Raw genomic sequence first — 9,234 nt, forward strand, 5'->3', positions numbered from 1 at the left:
TAAACCCACAACATAAGTTGTAATGATTTGTTTCACCGTATCCCCCTCACCCCAATTCCAAAAGAAAAGAACGAAATTAAGAAAAATAGAAAAGAGGGAACATATATATATATATATATATATATATATATATATATATATATATATATATATATATATATATATATATATATATATATATATATCAAACAAAAAATTAGCATGGCCATGCTCACAAATGTGAAAGGAAAAAAAATTAAGAGTAGAAAAAAAATCACAACTATCGCAAAAAACAACAAAACTAACAAAAAGAAAACACGAAAAGAGAAACAACAAATAGAGACACCTATCCACAACCCGAAAATGCGTCGATGGCCAGCCAAGGACACCCTGCAACACCCTGCACAAAATATCAACATATGTTATGAGAAATATTAATTAGAGACCAACAATATTATGAGTAACCTTATGCACAAGAAATCAAACCTAACACATTAAGAGGGAGGAGGATTGTTGTATTTGAAATGAGAAGGCTTTTGTAACAAGTCGTACAAAAAATTTGCACAAAAAAGGGACTCACCTCTACCTTTGTCTTTACCTTTACACTCTACTACAATCTCTTTCTCGGAAAGATATTTTAATAGTTTCATTAGTGATCCTTCATATTCCATTGTCTGCATTGCATTGCACTCAATAAGACATTATGAAAAATACTAGATACACACAAAATGTTGTGAGATATTATGAATAACCTCATGCACTAAAAAGTACATCTTTTGCAAAGACTAAAAATCATAAACCCTAAGAAGATAAAGAGGGGTGATCATTTATAGGTAAATAGTGGATCATATATGGGTATTTGCACCAAAAGGAAACTCACATGTACTTGTGCCTCTGCTTTCACAATTTACTACAGCCTCTTGCTCATAAATACATTTCAACACTTTAGTTAGTGATTCTCCACAATACATTACCTGCACTACAATGTGGTCAATGATTAGATATATGACAAATAATGTAAGATGCCTTGAATTTAAATACACAAAGATGGAACCATACATATGACCTCAATCTTCCTCTTCACCCACTATGCTTGTATAGACATGGGTTGTTAGCACCTGCTTTAATTTCCTGGACAATGTACCAAAAAAACACTTACATATATTATGAGCAATGATAAATCAAAACAAAAAGTCTTATGAGTAATATTTTCCAAAAGTACATCTTATGTAATTTGACCAAAAAATCATAACTCCTCAACAAGGAAGGGGAAAGAGAGGCATTGTGAAATGAGAAGATATCCATGACAAAACCAAAAAAGAATGCACCTTTTTCCTTTGTTCTCCTACACATTAGCGACTCTCTCCCATACAAAAACATACATTTTTGTAGTTTCTTCGATACTCCACCACCTTCCTCTACCCACATTTGCACACATTATATACATAAAACTCAAATAATATAATAAGCATCTATTTAATCATGAGTCTTGCAACAAAATATAATTTACCCTTTATCTTTTCTTATACCTTTTCTATAGTTATCACATCTCTCTCACACAAAGAAAATAATAATTCCACCAGTGTTCCTTCACCCTTGTTAATTTGCACTGCATCTACATTTCAACAAACACACATGATATAATGATGACGCAACAAATTACTAAAATAAAAATGGACATAGAACCATATAATTATGTAGTAACAAACAAGTCCATCCCCATACATACCTTGTTTGCCTTTATGCAAAAAGAAACAAATTATCCCATACATACCTCCTTTGCCTTTGCCCATTACACTTGTTTTGCAACAAAATAAACTCACCCTCTATCTTTGCTTGTACCTTTACTATGGTGCCTCACATCTCTCTCGAGCAAAGATAATAGTAATTTCTCTAGTGTTCCTTCACCTTTTTTTAATGTGCACTGCATCTACATTTCAAAAAACCCACATGATATAGTGATGAAGCAACAAACGAGTTAAATAAAAGTGGACATAAAACCATATTATTATGTAGAAACAAAAGTGGACATAAAACCATATTATTATGTAGAAACAAAAGTGGACATAAAACCATATTATTATGTAGAAACAAAAGTGGACATAAAACCATATTATTATGTAGAAACAAACAAGTTCGTCCCCATACATGCTTTGCTTTTCATTATGCATTAAGAAGAAAATTCCACCATACATACCTCCTTCACCTTGCCCATTACATTTGTGCACTCTAGATTATCCCTAAACCCACACCATTGAACCCAAAAGAAGATGTGAACAAAAGAAAAATAGATTAAAAAAACACACACAAGATAAAAAGATCAAACCATAAAATAGCATGGCCATGCTCATAAGTACAAAAAATTAGCAGCCACAAAAACAAAATAGAACAAAAAGAATAGAAAAAAAAATACAGCCAACAATACAAAGAAAATGCAAAGAAACAGGACAAATACAAAGAAAAGGCAAGAAAAAGGACAAATAAGAATTAGAATTTGCACTATAGCTACAAAAAGCACCCATGGCCAACCAAAGCCACCCTGCACATCAAAAAATAAACAAGCATTAAATAGAGATTAGAAAATATTATGAGAAATATGAAACATATCAATTATTATGGGAAATAAGAAAGAAATATCATAATATCTTATGAGTGATCTTAATGGAGACTAAAAATCTTACGAGTAATCATATTTAATAGAAAATACATCATATGCAAACACCAAAAACCATAAACGTTAAATAAATAAGGAGGGAGGAGATCTAGAATATTTGCAACAAGAAAGATTACATGGCAGATCATACAGGGATTCTGCATCAAAAGAAAACTGACCTCAACGTTTGCCTCTACACCCTGCTACAATGTCTCTCTCATGAAAATATTTAAGTAGTTTCATCATGAATCCTCCACATTCATTTACCTACATTGCATTGCATTCAATAATTAAACAAATGATTAATAATGTAAGATGGCCCAAATTTAAACAAAAACAGATATGGGTTTTACACGAAATAGGAATCAACCATGGCAAAAAAAACTACAAAACTAACAAAAAGAAATCATGTAAAGAGAAACAATAGATAGAGACACTCATTTGCAACCCCAACCCCAAAATGTGTGATGGCCAACCAACGAAACCCTACACACCAAAAAGGTATCATTAGTAATATTAAATATATACAAAAAGTTCTAAGAAATGTGAAACAAATATCAAAGCATTTTATGAAAAATATTGCATAGAAACCAACAATATTATGAGAACATTTCCAAGCAGAATTTGACACCAATGACAATTATGAATGGGACAACAGGCATAGCAGTTTCTTTAAAAGGTTAATTCAAAATTGAACTCCGATCTAAAACAAGACAAAAGAAACAAAAAACAATAGAGTTCAGGTTTCTACCTGCAACCATATTGCGCACAGGCCAAATTTTCAGATTTGATACTCCGGAAAGCTTCTCTAACTAGTATAATATTGATGCTCCTCTAAGTTTCCACAAGTTTAGTAAGTATTTCAGAGTGAGATTGTTACTCCAATTAGTGATCCTGGAACCCCAGGCGTTAATGATCTTGGTGCACAACTTTCATAAGCATTAGGCACTGTTTATATTCTTTAAAGTTGTAGCAATTTGGCATTATCTGAGATATATGTTCATAAGTTCACTTTACATTCTAAGCAAGTGCATTTGTAGTTGAAGCATTATTGTCAAATGGATTGAATTGATGATGCATTAAAGTTATTGAATACTCTAATTTATTCCACTGTTGATGGGATGGTAAAAGTCAGTAAGGAAACTCTTTTTGACATCAAAATTTGTCTACAAAATGCACAAGAAAACATTGATTTTTTGCAGCTGGAGTCTCAGCTTCAGCAAGATGAGTTACAGTAGAAAAGGCATCCTTCTGAACTTGTTTTTGTTCAAAACAATCCCCTATTTGACTTCGAAACAAGATACTATCAGCAGCAACCAAGTCATCAAGTCAGTAAAGTTGAGGTTGATTTAGATCAAGTGCCCATTTTAGAAGCAGATTTGCATACAGGTGTGGAAATTCAACGTTCACTTCCCAAGCCAATCATCAGTCCTTGGAAAGAGCTTGTGCATAACAAACACAGAATTGGTCTTGGGTATCACAAGGATGTGTCCTTTCATATTCCAGATTACTCAAAGCCCATCTAGTTCCATAGTGCTGGGTTTATTCATCACAATTCACCTTCAGTTGTTCCAGGTTCTGGTCCTCTTCCACAACAGCCACAACAGGTTGTTAAATGTCAACATTGTGACAAAGTTGGCCATATGAAAGATCATTGTTTTGATCTTCATCCATGTGAGCACTATCATAAAACCACTCATTCTTCAAACAAATGCTTCAAAAACAAGCCTCCTGCAAGAACAAAAATTCATCTTGGATGGATCGCTTCTTGGCAATGCGCTTCAACAACCAAGAAGATATTTCGGTCATATGTCAGAACTTGTTCTAGAGTATTGAACAGTCTTGCAGTTGAGTTTTCTCCATCTTCTCATATACAAGCTTCAAACCCACATCAAGCGAGCATGAGCCACAACTTTCCATACCATATTCAGAGTTGTAGCCAAAGACAGAGATGCCCTTGAGCATACCTTTGGTTGGTGGTTAGCCTTAAACCATCTATGTGGGGTTGAGACCTACCTTTTCAGGTTGAGCTTCTCCTCTTTAAATAATTGGGGACACTTCCTCCAGCGTAAGACTTCAGCTTCTTGCCATTTCTGGAAGAGTTTCAGGAATTGCATTAAGCATTCTAGAGTTGGTGGTCATCCTTAAACCACCGCGGGTTGTAGACCTCCCTTCTTCCAAGTTGAAGGTCTCCCTCTCCAAAGCATTAGGGACACTTCCTCTAGTAGAACACTTCAGCTCTAAGTTGCATGAAGTGCCAAAATGTTTCGAAGTTTCCGAAACGGGTATGTTTAGAAACGTCACCTCCAAAACATGGAAACATTGGCTGAAATGTCATATATATATATATATATATATATATATATATATATATATATATATAGATATATATATATATATATATATATATAGAAGTGGATAACATAATATTTTGCAAGAAAAAAGGGAATAAAACCCATAGATGACTATCTAGAAGGAAAACCAAGTCTATATTGACTCTCATATATGATTACATTATGGTCGAGTTTTGGAGCTTCAAGTACGGGTATGTCTCAAAACGTCGGGTTCCTAGAAGTTTTGTGCAACATAGCTTCAGCTTCTTGCCAGATTTGGAAGAGTTCCAGGAACTACACTAAGTGTTCCAATGTTGGTGGTCATCTTTAAACCATCACCTTATACCAACATTTCAGAGAGCACATTCAGCCTAATGTTGCCATACATTTTTGCAAATTTTGTATTACAGCTCTCTTCTTGGACTCATACATACCCCTTCAGATTAAGGGGGGGAAATGTTGGACACGTAATCCTCTAAGGGTTGGTATGGAAGTTGAACAGTTAACGAGAGTCCAAGAGACCACTTGGAATGTGAAATCAAGGGTCACTAGACTTGTATAAATATGTATCATTATGAATAATAATGCATTCAAGGCTGATCCTTCATATCTTTTGTCTTCGCCACTGTTGTGTTTAACAAGATCAGGTGAAGGGAATGGGAAAATGGAGGGAGTCTGTATTTTGTTGAGTCTTATACGAGTTTTATATGGGTTTTTCCCAATTCTTATATGAGTCATTGTGTCAATAGCCAGACGAGTCTTATACGAGTACATGCAACATTGGATAATACCATGAAACCATGACATTGTCTGAACAACGAATATTTCAAGGGGTTGAAGGAAAGGGTTATTTATGAGAAAAGCATGACTTACCCATCCTATCCACTACATTTACACAACGTATAAAGTATCTTCACCACCTAACCTTCTCACACTGTACAAATATAGTTGCTCACTATACAAAGTGAATAAATATATTTTAGTATGAGACCGAAAATAAAAGATATAATCCACTAAATCACAAACAAATGGAATGACGAATTAACATGCATGCCTCCCTTCTCATGACCATTGCCCACGCCCATGGAATCATTAGCCATAGAGAAAAGTAAGTGAATCACTAGCATACTAATTGATTGGTTAAAGCACTAGTATGGTTACTTGCTCCACATTTATGTTCTCATTCATGAGACAAGTTGTGTGGCCGTGTGTGTAATGAAAGTTGGATAAGTCTATCTTGTCTTGTCACGCCTTGCAATGTAGGTGGCATATCATTGTTGTATTATATTTGTCATCATTGGTCTAATTTTTTGATTCATGTGCTATAATTGTCATCATTGGTCTTATTTTTCTCATGAATCGAGGAGGAACTTTAAAGGTTGTTTTAGTACGCTAATTTATTGGGACAGCGAAGTTGATCCCTATGTTGTTGTAGCCATAATTTTAAAACCGGTCGGCATGAATCAGAAACCAGCCAAACTGACCAATTCATTAGGCAACCAAGTCGAACCAGGCAAAAAACTCAGTCTAAGGGCTAACTTCGCCAAAAATCACAAAAACAAAACCAAACCAGCTGGTTTTTGACGGAACCAGTCGATTTATGTTCAAACCGGATGGTTCTGTCATAAACCAGATAGCTCATTACCAAGGTCACAACGGATAGTGACAGACCCACACAAAATCTTTTTGGAAGTTTCCTGGGTGTTTTGAAGGGAAAGTAAGGGTTCTTTCCCTCCAAAAACACCCTCTCCAAGCCTTTAAAAGGAAATCACCCCCCTCATTTGTCGCACACATCTCATTTGGAGTTTTTGTGGGTTTCATTGGGAGCTTGGAGAGTGTTGAGTTTTTGCTAGAGTAGTGGAACAACAAAGATTTTGAGCTAAGTACTAGCCACCATGCCTCCAAAAGCCAAGGATATTGTATGGGCTCATTGTGATATGATTGATGGAAAAACGACCTACAAATATTGCCAAAAATCTATTGAAGGAGGGGGTATTAACAGGTTCAAGCAACACTTGGCTAGGATAGGAGGCCATGTAAAGCCATGTGGAGCACCAAATTAAGTAATAAGGCAGAATACCTTCAGAAGTTTGAGACTCAAGTCACTGAACTAGCAGAGAAGTTTGTGACTCAAGCAATTGCAAAGTTTGGGAGTAGAAACTCAACCAATTGATTTTGATCATGATGAGAAGTTTCAACTTTCAAGTGATAATGTTGATCACTAATATCATATATGTAGACTTGATTTTGGACTTTATAGGCCATTTAGCTTGTAGCATTGATTTTGGACTTTATAGGCCATTTAGACCCTCATTGCTTATGTATTTTGTCGATGATATGCATTGCACTGGGTGTCATTTTGATATATTCACGTTTACATGGTATATAGATGAGAAAATTTTGCATATTTTGTCTCTATTGGTTTAGAATCATGGTTTTAATTTTTAAATCTTAAGTTTTTTCATTAAAAATTAATTATTTCATGTTTTTTTTTTAATCCGGTTCATTGAGATCTGACCAGTCCCGGTTTGACCAGTTCTGGTTTGAAACCTGGTTTATTAGGTGGACCGGTCTGGTCACCGGTTCTGGTTTTTAAAACTACGGTTTTCAAAGATCTGAATTGTCAATATTATATTTCCGTTGTAATAAAAGTAATTTTCAGATCTGTGTATTAAGATAGAACTTTCCCTAAGGGGCTCCAGAATAGTGTACGTGTAAAGTCTTTGGCGTGCTTACATTCTTGAGTTTTCCTACAATAGTACTGGGCAGATTTCCAATTTCTTGAAAGTCCATTGAACAGAGATTTCCTAGAAATAGTATTGGGCAGATTCCAAATTTCTTGAAAGTCCATTGAACAAATTTGTTTCAGCACCAAGGATTAAAAATTTTAGACATATTTGAAAATGAACACTGCTTTAACAAGTTTACATGGTAATTTTCAACCTCAAACAATTAACCAAATGATAATACTCGCGGATCATCATGGATTTATCAACATTATAGCAATGACAACGATGAATAATAGACCCTGGAAATGTGAAACCCAATTTTTTTTTTTTTTAAATCAAAGTTCTAGGAGAAGCAATAATATCACACCCACTAACAAGATGATATACCATGAAACCATGACAAAAGGATAAATCATTGTGCGAAAAACAGATATTTCAATGGGTTGAAGAAAAAGATTAATTATTAAGAGGAAAGCATGACTTACCCATCCTCTCTACTACATTTGAAAAGTGTATAAACTATCTTCACCACCTGACCACCTTACATTGTACAGCTGTAATCACACACTATACAAAGTAAACAAATATATTTTAGTATGAGACCAAAAATAAAAGATACAATAAACTAAATAACAAATAAATGGAATGAAAAATTAACAATGCATGCTTCCTTTCCCCTGACCATTGCCCACTCCCATCAAATCATTAGCCATAGTGAAAAGTGAATTGCATGGCACATAGGATAAATCACCTTCATGTATGAACAATAACACCCATCTCACCTTGTTCATTTCTTTCAGCTTCTCCACGTACCACTTTCCTTTCTCACCCAACAAACCAAACCAATACCAAACAACCACAAATTATTTAAAAAAAAATTAAAAATTAAACAAAAATAAATAAATAAATAAAATAAAATAAAATTGCAAAACCAAAAAAAACAGGTATAACACAACAAATAAAACAAAGCATGGCCATGCTCAAATTCAACAAAGAAAAACAACAAACGATAACAAAAAAATGAAAATGCAAACATCATCTCTCTGTACATCATTCTTCTTGCAATATGGTCCCCTCCTGTGGAAAAAAAAATAGGCAGAAACAGGTTAAAATAAATAGAGGAATAGCAATGGTAAGCATATTTCCAAACGAAAAATTATTTATAATATGAAACATTCGTCCACTGGATGTTTTTTAAAGATGGGCAATGCATCTTCTATTTCACTTACTCATGCTCACATAGGTGGGACATCTGTAGTAGACACATAATAAAATATTAGAATTGTAATACAAGTTAAATTAAAAAGTTGAAGGTAATAATTATTCATGATATAAAACATACCTCCATTAGAATTGGTTTTATAAAAAAATGAGAGTCCATTTTGTCTTTCACTTAATTCTGCTCATCAGAATAGGCCATCTGCAATAGATACATAGTAAAATATCAAAATTGTAATACAAGATGAACTAGGGGGTTGAAGGCATGAACTTCTAATCAACTTGCTTCGAGTCACATTTATATTCTTTGCCATATTTGAGA

Source organism: Pinus tabuliformis, chromosome 5_2, assembly GCF_031772625.1.
Source record: "Pinus tabuliformis cultivar Carrire ecotype Pingquan chromosome 5_2, CPIR1, whole genome shotgun sequence".
Lineage (NCBI taxonomy): Eukaryota > Viridiplantae > Streptophyta > Pinopsida > Pinales > Pinaceae > Pinus > Pinus tabuliformis.